The 17,245-nt window shown below is 39.0% G+C and overlaps 1 non-coding gene across 1 annotated transcript; it reads right to left on the reverse strand.

Moving 5' to 3' along the window:
* Window positions 1-12,166: 12,166 nt before the first annotated feature.
* Window positions 12,167-12,273, reverse strand: LOC133813553 (small nucleolar RNA R71). The gene has a single exon (XR_009884563.1). It is a non-coding gene; the product is annotated as a small nucleolar RNA R71 (small nucleolar RNA).
* Window positions 12,274-17,245: the final 4,972 nt, after the last annotated feature.

Genomic DNA, 17,245 nt, shown 5'->3' on the forward strand with positions numbered 1-17,245 from the left:
ATGATCTAATTCAATCTTTATGTTTCAGGCCCTTGTCGTCTCGGCACAGCTTAATTATAAGCTGATCAATGAGGTGCACACGAACATGTCTCTGGCCCAAGAGTCGAGGGATCTCCAGCTTAAAATGGCTGATGAACTCAAAGACTTGAAAGCCGAGCTTGAAAAGATGAAAACTCATCTTGCGGAGCTGGAGAAGGCTAATGCCAAACTCGAGGAGGAGAAAGCTGCCACTTTCGAGATAATCAAAAATGAGAAGGCCCGCCTTCTTAACGAGTTCAAAGAGAAGAAGGAAAAAGCGGTCGACTAAGCCATGTACAAGATTTGGGTCGATAATGCCGACCTCGACACCAGCTTCCTAGGTCCTCTTGAGGCGAAGTTTGTAGAGCGGTGGAATGCCTGACTTGAGGCGGATGAGGCTACTCGGGAGGCTGCTCGGGGGGCTGCTCAAAAGGATAGTCATGTTATTCGTCCTGAGGGGTCTAGTACCGCTGATGCTGAGAAGGCCAAGGAAACTGCTTCTTCTTGAACCTCACCTCGGGGCTGCGTCCCTTTATTTTTGTAATTGCTTTAATTTATGCCCGTAGGGCTGATACAATTTCTTTTTATTTTAACACATATGCTTTACATTTCTTGGTTTGAAATATTTTGCACATTTTATATTAAAGTCGTGTATGTTTGTTTATTCGCACAAACATAGTTTGGATTTAGGCTCGAGGCTCAATGCATTCATGCACCGTTTGCTCGAATTATCCACTTCCGATCTCATTACTCATCAAGTTCAGATATTACTTTAACTATGAACCTGAAAGTACTTGTATGGTATGTAATGCAAACGGTTTAGTTATATCTTATTGTTTAGTTACTTTTTCTCGTCCTCGGTTATCTCTTCGAGGTTATGAGTTCGAAACTATTTTTTATAAGATATTCCAGCCTCGATCTCGACTTATCTCGAAGTAGGTTTATGTTCCAACTTATCGTCGATTAGTTTTAGCTGGTTTGTTCCAAACCTTTTAAGGTTGTTTAGCTCGCGCATTTGGTTACATCCAAACACTTAAGCTTTTAATAATTTCGTTTTACCCAAACTTCCTTAGCTCGCGCATTTGGTTACATCCAAATACTTGTACATTTTTTATAATCGGTTATATCCAAATTATCTTAGCTCGCGCATTTGATTACATCCAAATACTTGTACATTTTTTATAATTGGTTATATCCAAATTATCTTAGCTCGCGCATTTGGTTACATCCAAATACTTGTACGTCTTTGATAATCGGTTATATCCAAATTATCTTAGCTCGTGCATTTGGTTACATCCAAATACTTGTACGTCTTTGATAATCGATTATACCAAAATTATCTTAGCTCGCGCATTTGGTTACATCCAAATACTTGTACGTCTTTGATAATCGGTTATATCCAAATTATCTTAGCTCGCGCATTTGGTTATATCAAAACACTTATATGTATTTCGTATATGTTACTTTATTTTTCAAGCTAGTGGTATTTATATATATACCAATGATGCCCCCTTAATATCCTATGAATGTGACCATAGGTTATTAGATTAAGAGAGATTGCAAAAATAAATTATATCAGACGAAATAACTCTTTATTTAATAAAATCCAAAAGTAGGCAAAACAGTACAGATAAACAAGTATGGTTACAGGCAACATCCTTCCTACACTATTGATAGTAAGGTCTTAGGTGTTCGCCGTTCCATGCTCGCGGCACCAGGCTCCCATCCAATCTCGCTAGCTTGTAGACACTGGGTCAGATGACTGACTCTATCTGGTAGGGTCCTTCCCAATTTGGCCCGAGCACGCCAGTTGCTGGATCTCGTGTTGCCAAAAATACACGCCTTAGCACCAGATCTCCCACACCGAACTTTCGATCTCGAACCCTCTTGTTGAAGTACCTGGCAGCTCGCTGTTGGTAGGCAGCGTTCCTCAGCTGAGCTTCATTTCTTCTTTCTTCGATCAAGTCTAAGGTTTCTTCGAGCTGAGTGTGGTTCGAGCTTTGGTCATAAGCGTGAGTTCGAATTGTAGGTATTTCGACCTCAATAGGCAACATAGCCTCGAAACCGTATGCCAGAGAGAATGGGGTATGTCCCGTTGATGTCCGAGCTGTAGTCCTATATCCCCCATAGGACTTGGGGCAATTCTTCGGGCCATCATCCTTTTGCTTCCTCCAACTTTTTCTTTAGCAAACTTTTGAGAGTCTTGTTTACAGATTCGACCTGGCCATTCGCCTGGGGGTGAGCTACTGACGAAAAACTCTTTATTATTCCATTCTTCTCCCAAAATTTGGTGAACAAATCGCTATCGAACTGGGTTCCGTTGTCGGATACAATTTTCCTCGGCATCCCATATCGGCATACGATGTTTTTTACCACGAAGTCAAGGACCTTTTTGGAAGTTATTGTTGCTAACGGTTCAGCCTCTGTCCACTTTGTGAAATAATCTATGGCAACTACAGCATACTTCACACCGCCCTTACCAGTTGGGAGAGAGCCTATGAGGTCGATTCCCCATACCGCAAATGGCCAGGGGGAACTCATCATGGTCAGCTCGGATGGTGGAGCTCGAGGAATTGTGGCGAACCTCTGGCATTTATCGCATTTCTTTACGTACTCGAAAGAATCCGATTTAATGGTAGGCCAGAAATAACCTTGGCGTATGATTTTCTTGGACAGGCTATGCCCCCCAGTATGGTCTCCACAGAACCCTTCATGAATTTCTTCAATGATCTTCTTGGCTTCGGGTGGAGTCATGCACCGAAGTAATGGCATGGAATATCCCCTTCTATACAACTTTCAGTCCAAAATGGTGTAACGGGGTAGATGATACATTAACTTTCGAGCCTGGTTCCGATCTTTTTGAAGGACTCCGGTCTCGAGATATTCAACTATCGGGGTCATCCAGGTAGGCTCGGACTCAATCATACACACGTCTTCCTCCTCCGGCTCGTTAATGCTAGGTGTCGAGAAGTGTTCTATTGGCACAACATTTAGCTCATCATTCTCGGCGGAAGTAGCGAGTCGAGCTAAGGCATCTGCATTTGAGTTTTTCTCTCGGGGACTCTGTTCGATTGCATAAAACTCGAAATGTTCCAATGCAGATTTTGCCTTCTCTAAGTAAGCTGCCATTTTTGTGCCACGAGCCTAGTATTCTCCCAAGATTTGGTTAACCACAAGCTGGGAGTCGCTGTAGCAATGTATTGCTTTAGCTTTGAGCTCTTTGGCTATACGAAGTCCCGCCAGTAAAGCCTCGTATTCGGCCTCGTTCTTTGATGCATTGAAGTCGAATCTTAAGGCAGAATGAAATTTGCTCCTTGCGTGAGTAATCAAAATGACCCCTGCCCCCGATCCATTTTCATTAGATGACCTATCGACGTAAAGTTTCCACAGCTCGTGGGCCGGGGTTATAACTTCCTCGTTGATCATGCCAATACATTCCACTATGAAGTCTACCAATGCATGTGCCCTAATGGTCGACCTCGGTCGGTAGGTGATCTCGAATTGTCCGAGTTCAACCGTCCATTTAAGAAGTCGACCTAAAGCCTCCGGTTTAGACAAGACTTGCCTAAGTGGTTGATCAGTTAATACATGGATGGGGTGCACCTGAAAGTAGGGTCAAAGTTTACGAGATGAATGAATTAAGCTGAGAGCTAGCTTCTCCATCAAGGGGTATCTCGACTCTGCCCCCAGTAATCTTTTGCTGATGTAATATACGGGCCTCTATACCTTTTCTTCTTCTCGCACGAGCACTGCACTTATTGCGTGTTCGGTAGTGGAAAGATATTAGTACAGTACTTCTCCCGTAATAGGTTTTGATAAGATGGGGGGTTCTGCGAGGTGCTTTTTAAGCTCCTGGAAGATCAGCTCGCACTCTTCTGTCCATTCAAATTTCTTGCCTCCCCTCAACAGATTAAAAAATGGTAGACAACGGTCTGTAGATTTCGAGGCAAACCTACTAAGTTCCGCCATCCTACTGGTCAAACTCTGGATATCTTTGTGTCTTTGATGTGAGGGCATGTCGATTAGGGCCTGGATCTTGTCTGGGTTAGCTTCTATCCCCCGTGCATTCACAATGAAGCCCAGTAATTTTCTGGATGACACCCCAAAGGAGCACTTCTGAGGATTAAGCTTCATGTTATACTTCCGGAGCACGGCAAAACACTCTTCGAGGTCGTCAACATGGTTATCATTAAGTTGAGACTTAACTAGCATGTCATCAACATAAACTTCCATGTTGTTCCCTATTTGCTCCGAAAACATCATGTTCACGAGCTGCTGGTATGTGGCCCCATCATTTTTGAGCTCGAATGGCATGACATTGTAACAATATAGTCATTTATCTGTTATAAAACTCGTATGTTCCTGGTCAGGCGCATGCATGGGAATCTGGTTATATCCAGAATAGGCATCCATGAACGACATCAGTCCATGCCCTGCCGTGGCGTCCACGAGCTGGTCAATCCTTGGTAAAGGAAAACAGTCCTTTGGACAAGCTTTGTTGAGGTCCGAATAGTCAATGCATGTTCGCCATGTCCCATTTGGCTTCGGGACCAACACCGGATTGGCTACCCAGTCAAGATAAAAAGCATCCCTAATGAACTCGTTTGCTTTCAACCTGTCGACCTCCTCCTTTAGTGCCTTCTTTCTGTCGTCATCCAGCTGTCTTCGCTTTTGTTGCTTCGGTGGGAAGCTTTTATCGATATTTAGTGTGTGGCTTGCTATGTTTGGACTTATTCCAACCATGTCCGAATGTGACCACGCAAAGACATCCTGGTTTCTCTTCAAAAAGCAAATTAGTTGCTATTTGGTTTCTTCCTGGAGGTGTTTCCCAACTTTTACCTTTTGCGGGGGATCGGACTCTTCGAGCTGGATCTCTTCGAGCTCTTCTAACGGCTCGAGATCAACTTTCTCCTCAACCCTCGGATCGATTTCATCATCAATCTCCAAGACCGTCCCATCTTTACTCTGAACAATGGCGAGTGCCTGTGCGCTCGTCTGTTTCTTTCCTCTTAAGGAAATACTGTAGCATTCCCTTCCAGCCAACTGATCTCCTTTCAATGTCCCGATGCCACTAGGGGTCGGGAACTTAACGGCTAGATACCTTACAGACGAGACTACCCCCAACCCAACCAAGGCGGGTCTTCCGAGTAGCACGTTGTAAGTCGAAGGTAGGTCTACTACTACGAACTCCATCATCTTGGTTGTCGAGACTGGGTAGTCTCCCAAGGTTACGGGGAGTTCGATGGATCCCATGCAAGCAGTCCCTTCTTCTGAAAAGTCGTGCAGTGTTGTTGCACATGCTTTCAGGTCGCGAAGAGTGAGTCCCATTTTCTCCAAGGTGGCTTTATAAAGAATGTTAACTGAGCTCCCATTGTCTATGATAACTCGGTGAACTCTCTTATTTGCGAGCTGGAGAGTGATGACCAGTGGGTCATGGTGAGGAAACTGGACATGGGACGCATCGTCCTCAGTGAAGGTTATTGGCTGGGATTCAATCTTTGATTTTTTGGAGCTCTATGTTCGGGTTCATAAGGAGACTGATAACTCTATATTTTAGAGTTATTAATTGAGCTTTTGAACTTAAAAATTTAAGTGAAATAGAGTGTTTGTGTTATTATTGTGTGGTTTTAGTCATTTTGTCTTTTAATTTTGTTTGTGTATTCTGTTTTAATTAATGATAACTCTTGTGGAAAATAATGGGATTATATTCTAAAAATGTGGTATCTATTTTGAAGGCAAAAAGAAAGGGTGCTTGGAAAGCTTAGTGAAACATGTGCAAGGAAATCATCTTGGAGCTGAAATTCTGGCATTTTGTTGCAACATCAGTTAACTTTGCTGCAGCAAAGTGTGGGCAGTTAGCAACATAAAGTATGTACACTTGGCATGTACTTAGATGAGGTGGAAAGGAGCTGCAAAATTCTGAAAAGGAAAAGGATGTGGTCCCCACGTGTAGAAGAAAAACAAAGGGTTTATACCCAATTTTGGAGCCCTAAAGAGTGAATTTAATTTTTATCTTCTTCAACCTTGGAGCAGCCACCATTTGGAGAGAGAGCTGCCATTGTAGAGAGAAAAACACCCAGAAAAATGAAGAAAAAGAAAAAGAAAAAAATATTTTATTTGAGTGTTAGTTTTAGGTTTGGCATTTTTCTCTAGTAATTTTATTTAGAGATTTGGCAAAAATCAAGAGGAAGAAGAAGAGGATTTTGGGGGAAAAGCTTGGAGTCTTGTGACAAACTCCATATGGGTTTTTCTTTTTATCTTTCTCTAATTTAGAATTTTGTATTTTTTGCACATCTATTTATGAGTTAATTTCTATTTTGCTAGTATTATTTTCTTGACTTGAAATTGTGATTTGGTACTTTGTTGCATGAATGTTTTGGTGGATGAGTTTTGTTCATTCAAGTGTGTATATTGCCTAGTGCTTTCTTTTGTTTGATCACCAATTGTGGGCTGATGAATTAATATTAATTATGGAAAGGTTAATGTTAATGGACACAAACTTGAATGATGCAAGTTCTTAATTTCTTAGATTTGGATTTGTGATTGTATAGGGATATATTATCACCTTGCATGACTTAGAGGAATTGTACTTATATTGGTGTTCTTGAAATTAATTGGGCATAGGAATATGTTAATTAATTAAAGAACCAAACCATGAACACTTTGGAAAAAGGATTATGAAATTTAAATTCTTAGTCAACTTTGCCCAGTTGCTATAGCATTCCTCTGCAACATTGTTACCATAATTGCATTTTTAGGACAATTTAATAATTCTAGCTTGTGTCTTCTCTTAGTTTTTGTTTGTTAATTTTATTTGTTTTTCATTAATTTAGTTTTATCTTATTGTTTTAATTTTATTTGAAACCAATTTGTGCATAATTAATTTTGTGAATTAATTTCCAATTTTCAATCCCTGTGGAAACGATACTTGACTTATCACTTTATTTTGCACACACTATTAATTTCGCAACAAGTTTTTGGCGCCGTTGCCGGGGATTGAATTTAGTGAAATTTTTGTTTGTTAAAATCAATTGCTTGTCAATTTGGTTTCTTATTTTTCATTTGTTTATTTTTATTTTTCCTAGTTCCTATTTACGCCTGTTGGTTTAGCTCTTTTGCGAGGTACTTGAGATGTCTCATAGGCAAGTACTCATTAACTTTGTTCAACGTGACTTGGAGCCTTTACATAGAGCATGGCAGAGATACAAAAATTTGTTCATGAGGTTCCCTTACCATAGTCTCTCTAGAGAGTGTTTACGTGAAGTCTTTCTCAATGGGTTGCATGCCACCACAAGAGAATGGGTAGAAAGAGGAGATGGTACCACCAATTTCTACCAATTATCCATTGATGAAGCCTATTGGATGTTGGAAGATATGGTGGAATATGATGAGTGGTATTGTTTGCTTTCTCCAATAACCAACCAAGTTTTGGAGAACAATTTTAGCCATATGGAGCCTACTTTTGAAGATTGCACTCAAGAATTATGGGAGGAAACATTGGAGGATTGTCAAGATTTTATCATAGAAGAGGAACCTCCCCAAGTTGATCAATCAAGTTCGTTTGAGGCATTGATGAGGGAGTTTATGGCTAAAAATGATGCCTTGATTCAAAGCCAAGATGCATCCTTGAAGAAGTTGGAGAATCAAATTGGGTTATTGGCCAAAGAGTTGCTTAGTGATATGAAAAATGCAAGGGGAAAAGAGAAAAGTGAGGAGGTCATTTTGAGAAGTGGTGAAGAGTTAGAGAAGTTTGGGGAAAATGTGAAGCGGCACAAGGAGCCCACTTCAATCCAAAGTAGCGAAGAAAAATGAGAGAAAATAGTGAAGTCAAGCTTGTCATGTTCTATCTCTTCCCAAGATGCTGAGAAAATGTTTAAGCAAAACATTGCTGAAAAGTTAGATGTCCACCCACCACCACCCCTTATGCAACACTTTCAAGAGCAACAAGTCCTTGATTCTCAACTTTGGAAGCCATTAGTCATGGAAGCATACACATGTGAAGATCCTTTTTGGCCACCAACTCCTCTGCCATCAATAGCATCGTATCTTGGTATCTACCACACTCAATCATCGAAAGCAAGTCGAGTTGAGCACATGAGTCTGTCAATTTCACATCTCACCAAGCTTGAGGGCATTCATAATGAAGAACCATATGTGAGGGCATATGCCACTCTCTATGGGCGAAAACCGCTCTTTGATGAGCACTTTTCCATAAAGTCAAGCCGACGACTATAAATCAAACACTTCTTGGAAAATGGAATCAAAAAGGGGCTGCGAAGTTTGGGTGATATTGTAGCAATTTTTGAGGAGAAATAGAAGTTATATTCTGGGGCATTTTTGTTGTAGCAAAGTTCGTATAATGTTACAACATCAATTCTGGGCTTGCTCTCTGACTTGCTGTTGCTGCAGCAAAGTTCTATGATGTTACAACATCAGTTTTGAGCTTGCTCTCTGACTTGGTTTTGCTGCAGCAAAGTTCTATGATGTTACAACATCAATTCTGGGCTTGCTCTCTGACTTGTTTTTGCTGCAACAAAGTTCTATGATGTTACAACATCAATTCTGGGCTTGTTGTTGCTGCAGCAAAGTTCCATGATGTTGCAACATCAAAATTCAGCATGCTCTCTGACTTGACTATTGCTGCAGCAAAGTTCCATGATGTTGCAACATCAGCATTAAAACAAAACACATTTTTGGTCTTGCTCTTTGACTTGACTTTGCTGCAGCAAATCTCTATGATGTTGCAGCAAAGTTGTTAAAAGACACATAGAGTAAAAATTTCACCCAATCCATTTTTGAAACCCTAAGCCCATCATCTTCATCATCACCATTTCTCTGTAAACACCCAGCCGCCCCTAGCCCCCACGATCCCAGTAGACCCCGCCCCACGCGTTCTTCATCGACCCAAACCAACCGAGCCATGGGATTTCACGACCCCACCCCATCTGTGTGAATCCTGGATCCAAGACATCTTGGTGTGATGTGGTCATTGTTATACTTTGGCTGCCCATGGTGTTCGAGAATTTGCAGGAAATGGCAGCCAAGGCACCAAAAGCTCACCAACTCCTCTTGTAATGCCCTGGATAGCCAAGATCGTTACACTGTGTGTTTATAAAGTGCCAGACTTGCTAATCAAGTCCTTTAAGTAAAGTCGTGTCATTGAAACTAAAAAGGAACTAGGGTTAAAAGCGTTTTGGTCTCAAAAGCCATATTTTCATTAAAAAGTATCATCTGTTACATGGGATCCCAAAAATATTAAGTTTAAAGACCGTTTACAAAAGACTCAAGGTTTATATACAACAACCGGCCCTGCTAAGGCAAAACATGTAGTTAGGTGATCCCTGTCCTGGTCCACTCCTCGACCGTGACGGTCGAACCGCTGGCTATGTACATTCCACCTCGGAGCTCTCCACCTCAGGCTTGGTCCAGCTTGCCCTTGCCTTTACCTGCACCACGTAGCACCCGTGAGCCAAGGCCCAACAAGAAAACACAACAACAATAGAGCATGAACAACTAGCAGACAAGTTAACATCTCACATTGCTTCACATAAACTCAGATATATCATCAGTCAGTATAATTAAGTATTCCACATACTATGCATATCAGTTCATAACATACACAATTCACAAATGATAACCAGGGCTAGCGCCCTCGGGCTGCTCCCTCCGTTATCCCGTTGTTCTTGGCTCCCAGTGGCCAATTCGCGCTTTGTGCACTAAAATCATGTACGGCACTCTTAGACCGCTATTACATGTCCCATGGCGTAATACCAACATTGACACGATATAACTTTCGGGAGCACTTAGTCCCATCACTATCGTACAACCGGGTGCCGTTTTCTTACCTTTCAATACACTAGTTTCTGATGCCACGAAGTCGCGAGCACGGTCCACTACCCCGAGCCTCTCCAAAGACCTAATCACAACACAAATGAAACATCCTTTGTCATTAACCAATCCAAAACTACTTCCCGGAACCAATCCCACACTCTCGGAACCCCCAAATCCCTAAAACAATGCACCGAAGGCATCCCCCGAACCCCCGGAGCAAAGGCTCAAAATTGCAAAATCCCATGTCCTGAAATTGGCCTAGCACCACGGCGCAGCCCTATAGAGCCGCGGCGCCTAGCAAGTCAGAGAGCTTGCTCTGCCCAGAAACGGCCTCGCGCCGCGGCGCCCAAGAACAGGGCCGCGACGCTCCTTCTCTAACCCAGAATTCTGGGTTTTCCCCTGCGTTTTTCCCGAACCCAAATCGCCCCAAACTCATACCTAAGCCCCAAAACCAACTCAAAACCCCAAATAAACCTTTCAACAACCTACAAACATCATAATCTAGCTCAGTTATACAACCATTCACAGAATTCACACTTAAATTTCATACTCAAACACTTAAACCAAAACTTGAGAAAAGTACAAACCAGACCTCTAAATCCCTAAATCATAACAGCTACGAGATTGCAAACATGTTTAATACCCTTACCTCAATCAGAAATTCAACTTGAGCTTCCTCCAACCCAAGCTTTAAACTGAGTTTCCCCTTGACAAACCAGCTGAATTTTCATGCAAAACAAGCCATGGCTATCTTTCAATTCCTTCCAAGATCAAATTCAGAACTTAACAAAACAGGGACCAAATCCTTACCTCAGTATAAACCTTGATATGTGCTTGATTCCACACCCTTAAGCCTTTTATTAGCCTCAAAGAACACAGCTCAACTCCTCTTCCACTTTGCCTTCTAGGTTCTTGATTCTCCCTTTCCTTCTTGATCTTTCTAGCCTTCCAAGGTCTTAATTTCAGTTATACTTAGCATTAAAGAATTGTGTATATCCTTTCCCCTCATCCAAAGCCATCTATACCACTACCAAAAGACTACCTTATCCCTCCACTAATATCCCTTTCCAACTAAACCTCAAGGGCACTCTTGTCCTTTTACTTACTTTACAATTCTACCACTTTTCCAACAAAACCTGTTACTCTCTATAGTTACTAACAGTTACACAAGTTACCATTATCTAGCTTTCTAGGACCGTCTCGGCACGTGCATCACATTGATATCACCACACCCACATGGTACAAATCACATAGCATAATTATCACATAACATAATACACACAGTCATATAACATGCTTTAAATCATAGTCATGCATCTTAATCATTAAAATCACACATAGTTCCCATTATGCCCTCCAGGCACACTAATCAAGGTCCTTAAGCCTAATTAGTGAATTTGGGTCGTTACACCTTTACTCCATTACTCCACAATGAACCATCGCTTCTAAAATCGACCCTATCTTTTCGGATGATAATCCCAAAGGATAGGCGAGGGGAGTTTTCTCATCACAACACATTTTCATTCAATTCCTATGTTGTTCTTGCTATTTCTTTTGTTCTGTGGTTGTAGCTTTGTTGACTTAGTGTCTTGTTAATATCATTGTCTTGTTTTAGGTTGTGCCTATTGTTGTTGTAGTTGTGTTGTTGTTGTTGTTTTGAGGTTGTTCTTGCTTTAGTTGGTGCTTAACTTGGGGTTCGATGATGACCAATCTAAAAAAAATAAACAACAATCACAATTGCATTCATGTCACATTCCATCCCCTTGCCTCTTGTTTTGTGTTCTAAGCTAATAATACTCAACTTTTAATGGAGTTTTAAAAATCTTGATGACAGTGTGGATCCCAATTTTGTGTGCATAGCTTGACCAATAATTTCTTGAACCCATAAAGTAGCTAGATTTTTGGGAGAGCTTAAGTTTCTAGAATTGCTTAGTGGTTCCCTTGAGGCGAAATCCTAGACAACACCAAACCAAGGACATGATTTAGGCCATCTTTGGACCGTTTGAGCCTTTCTAGCCAACCATTATATACTCTTTTATCCTTTGTCACCCCATTGAGCTTATTAGATTCCCTTTCTTTCTTCACCACATGCTAGCCTAGCTATATACATATTCATTCACCATACCCTTTGAGCACCTTGATTTTTCTTGGATGTATGTTGAGTGTTGCATCATGAGGGAGGGTGAGAGGAGTGTGCCTTTGTCAATGGTATTTTGGTGAGTGCTATATTGTTTTCCTTTCTTGTTTTCAACATTGGGGACAATGTTGATTTTTAAGTTTGGGGGGGGTGGATCTCATGATGATGTCTAAAACTGATAGTCTAAGGAGAGAAATCTCCGAGTTTTTTCAAAAAGATAATGAAGAGTTTTATGAATGTTGGGAAATATTTAAAGATTTATTATTAAAATGTCCTCATCATGGTTTTGAAAAATGGAGACTTGTAAAATATTTTTATGATGGTTTGACTCCCTCTAATCGTCAAATGATTCAATCTATGCATACTGGAAATTTTTTAAAATTTCAAGGACAAGAGGTGTGGGACGCCCTTGAAGATTTATCTGTCAATTCACAACAATGGAATTATTTTGATCCTAGGTCTAGGTCAACTAATTCACCAAAAAGATGAGGAAGGTATGAAGTAAAAGAAGTATTAGACTTAAGAACATCCTTAGACAAATTAGCGAGAAAAGTAAAAGCTTTAGCCATAAGCCAAACTATAAACTCTCCAATACAACAAAGAAAAGATTTTTGTTCTATATGTTCTAGTCCGTGCCATAATGCCCAATCATGTCCTTCCTACCAAGAAGCCTTTTCTGAGGAGGCCAATGCACTTTATGTTTATGGGAAACCAAATGATAGCCCATTTTCATCCACCTACAATCCAAATTGGAGAAACCATCCGAACTTTTCATGGAGACAAAAATAACCTCAAATAAATCAAGGGCACCAATACAACACACAAAACCAAGCTCATGCCCCACAAAATCAACCGTATCTGCAACAAAGAAAACCTTCCTTAGAAGATACTTTACAACAATTTATGAAATCAACTCAACAAATCCTACAAAATCAATCTCAATCAATTATCAAACTCGAGACACAAGTAGGACAACTCTCCACCGCTTTAGCTGATAGAGAAAAATGAACATTCCCTAGTCAACCTATCCCTAATCCAAAAGTTCAATATGTGATAGGAAAGTCTAGTCATAATGGAGAAGTCAAATCAATTTCTACTCTTAGGTCCGAAAAGAACATTGTCAAACCTGATTACATACCCAAGGTTGAAAAAGAAAAAGAAAAAGAAAATAGTCAGCCTTCTAGTTTTAATGCCAATGACTCTTCAAACAAGGAAACTCCAATCCATCCTTTCATTCCAAAAGCCCCATTCCCACAAATATTACTTCCAATTAAAAAAGGCGGCCAATATAATGACATCTTTGAAATTTTTAAACAAGTTAGTATCAATATCCCTTTCTTAGATGTCATTAAACAAATTCCTGCCTACTCTAAATTTTTAAAGGATCTTTGTACTGTTAAAAGAAACACTAATGTTCATAAAAAGGCATTTTTAACTGAACAAGCTAGTTCCATTATTCAATATAAGAGTCTTGTTAAATATAAAGATCCTGAGTGTCCCACAATTTCATGCATTATTGGTGATCATTTTATTAACAAAGCTTTACTTGATTTGGGTGCTAGTGTTAATTTATTGCCTTATTCTATTTATATGCAACTTGGTCTTGGTGAGCTAAAACCTACCTCTATAACTGTTCAATTAGTCGATCGATCTATGAAAATTCCTAGAGGCATTATAGAGGATGTTTTGATAAAAGTTGATAAATTTTATTTTCTTGTTGACTTCATTGTTCTTGATACTCAACCTGTAGAAAACATGCATGCTCAAATTCCTATCATTTTAGGCAGACCATTCTTACCTACATCTAATGCAATCATAAATTGTCGTAATGGTGTTTTGAAATTATCTTTTGGAAATATGACTGTTGAATTGAATGTTTTTAATGTTTCTAAATCTGTTGAGTGTGAGGAAGTGCATGAAGTTAACATGATAGATAGTATATGTGAAGATGATGGAAATGACTTACTTAACTTTTGTGAAAAATACTTTGGTATGAACTTGCATGTTGATGACTCTAATGATGATGTGAATACTTTGCTAGAGCCTATACCCTTAAATGAAACCAAAGTTGAACCTTTTTCACCCTTAGATCATGTTCAATCAATCTCCGAGTCTCCAAAGTTAGACCTTAAACCTTTGCCAGAAAATTTAAAATATGCTTTTCTAGGAGAGTCTGAAACCTTACTTGTTATCATAGCATCCGCTTTAGATAAAGAACAAGAAGATAAATTGTTAGATGTCCTTAGAAAACATAAAGAAGCCATAGGTTGGACCATTGGAGACATGAAATGAATTAGCCCATCCATATGTATGCATAGAATCCATCTAGAAGAGAATGCTAAAACCTCTCGGGAATGTCAAAGAAGGTTAAATCCAAATATGAAAGAAGTAGTTAGATAAGAGGTCATGAAATTGTTAGACGTATGTATCATTTACCCTATTTCTGATAGTCAATGGGTTAGTCCAGTTCAAGTTGTGCCTAAGAAGTCTGGGATCACAGTTGTTGAAAATGAGAAAAATGAATTAATCCCTACTAGAGTACAAACAGGGTGGAGAGTGTGCATAGACTATAGAAAGCTGAATAATGTTAGAAAAGACCATTTTCCATTACCTTTTATTGATCAAATGCTTGAACGATTAGCTAGCCATGCATATTATTGCTTTCTTGATGGGTATTCGGGATATAACCAAATCCCCATTGCCCCAGAAGATCAAGAAAAAACTACATTTACATGCTCTTTTGGGACTTTTGCCTAGCGTCGCATGCCTTTTGGATTATGTAATGCACCTGCAACTTTTTAAAGGTGTATGATTTCAATTTTTTGTGACATGGTTGAAAGATTTCTTGAAGTGTTTATGGATGATTTTTCTGTGTTTGGTTCCTCTTTTGATGAATGTTTGCACCATCTTTCACTTGTTTTAATTCGTTGTAAAGAGAAAAACCTTGTGCTTAACTGAGAAAAATGTCATTTTATGGTTAAAAAAGGAATTGTTTTAGGTCATGTAATCTCATCTGAGGGAATAGAAGTTGATAAAGCAAAAGTTGATCTTATTTCAAAACTTCCCCCACCTAAAAATATGAAAGAAATTAGATCATTCTTAGGCCATGCCGGTTTTTATAGAAGATTTATAAAAGACTTTAACAAAATTTCTCGGCCTTTATGCCATTTACTTGGAAAAGAAAATGCTTTTGACTTTGATAATAATTGCCATGTTGCCTTTGAAAAATTAAAAAATTTGTTGACTACTGCACCCATTATTCGACCTCATGATTGGAAAATACCTTTTGAAATAATATGTGATGCTTCTAATTATGCTATAGGTGCTGTGTTAGGACAAAGACTTGAAAAAATACCTCATGTAGATTACTATGCTAGCAAAACTTTAAATGATGCTCAATTAAATTATTCCACGACCGAGAAATAATTTCTTGTTGTTGTTTTTGCGTTGGAGAAATTTAGGTCTTATCTATTAGGATCTAAAGTTATTGTACACTCTGATCATGCTGCATTAAAATATCTCTTATCAAAAAAAGATGCTAAGTCTCGTTTGATCCGTTGGATCCTGCTTTTACAAGAATTCGACTTAGAAATATGTGATAAAAAGGGATCTGAAAATGTTGTTGCTGATCATTTATCTAGACTAGTTGTTGAAACTATACATGATTCCACTCCTATCACTGAAACTTTTCCTGATGAACAATTGATGCATGCTTCCTTGCCTTGGTATGCGGATATTGTTAATTATTTGGTCACTAAAGAAATACCATATCATTGGTCAAAGCATGATAAATCTAAATTTTATTTTGAGGTGAAAAATTTTATTTGGGATGATCCTTACTTGTTTAAATACTGCCCTGATCAAATAATTAGAAGATGCATTCAAAATTGTGACCAATCTAAAATCATATCTTTTTGTCATGATCATGCATGTGGAGGACATTTTAGTGGAAAGAAAACAACTGCTAAAGTTTTACAATGTGGTTTTTATTGGCCTACTATCTTTCATGATACATATGTTTATTGTAAAGCTTGTGAATGTTGCCAAAAGTTAGGAAGTTTAACTAAAAGAAACATGATGCCTTTAAATCCTATTCTTATTATTGACATATTTGATGTTTGGGGCATTGATTTTATGGGACAATTTCCTAACTCTTTTGGTAATCTTTATATTCTTGTTGGAGTTGATTATGTGTCTAAATGAGTTGAAGCTATTGCATGCCACGCTAATGACCACAAAGTTGTGCTTCGGTTTTTAAAAGAAAATATATTTTCCCGTTTTGGTTCACCACGTGCTATCATTAGTGATAACGGTACACACTTTTGTAATAAGCCATTTGAACATTTGATGAAACAATGTGGCATTACGCATAAAGTCTTAACACCATATCACCCACAAACTAGTGGTCAAGTTGAAGTGTCTAATAGGGAAGTTAAGCACATTTTAGAAAAAAACTGTGAATCCAACTAGGAAAGACTGGTCCTTAAGACTCACTGATGCATTATGGGCGTATCGTACCGCGTACAAAACACCCATTGGCATGTCACCCTACAGACTTGTGTATGGGAAGGCCTGCCATTTACCTGTTGAGTTAGAACATAGAGCTTTTTGGGCAATTAAGCAGTTAAACTTTTCTTTAAACAAGGCAGGTGAGAAACGAAAGCTTCAACTAAATGAACTAGAAGAAATTAGGAATGATGCATATGACTATTCAAAAAAGTATAAGAATCGCATGAAATTTTACCATGACAAAAATATTTTGAGAAAAGATTTTTCTCCAGGTCAGAAAGTCCTTTTATACAACTCTCGTTTGCATTTATTCCCGGGAAAGTTACGCTCTAGGTGGTCCGGTCCTTACATTGTTCGTATTATTTTTCCACATGGAGCTATTGAAATTGAAAATCCTAAAAATGGTGATATATTCAAAGTTAATGGACAAAAATTAAAACCATTTTTAGAATTAAAAACTGATGAAGTGGATGAGATCCTCCTTGAGGACCTTGTTTACTATGCTCTTTGATTCCTATTTGATCTTGATAACTTGTGTTTTATTTGTTTTGTTTGTTTTACGTGTGATTTAATTTTTATTTGTTGTGTCTTCTACTCTCTTAGCGGTGCACCATATCGAGGTCCGATCATTCTAAACTCTAAACTCTTGTCAATTTTAATTTATATTTATATTTTGACACATTGAGGACAATGCTTAAATTAAGTTTGGGGGTATCAAGTTTATATGGTTATTATCATTAAGGAGAGTAT

Source organism: Humulus lupulus, chromosome 1 (assembly GCF_963169125.1).
Source record: "Humulus lupulus chromosome 1, drHumLupu1.1, whole genome shotgun sequence".
NCBI lineage: Eukaryota > Viridiplantae > Streptophyta > Magnoliopsida > Rosales > Cannabaceae > Humulus > Humulus lupulus.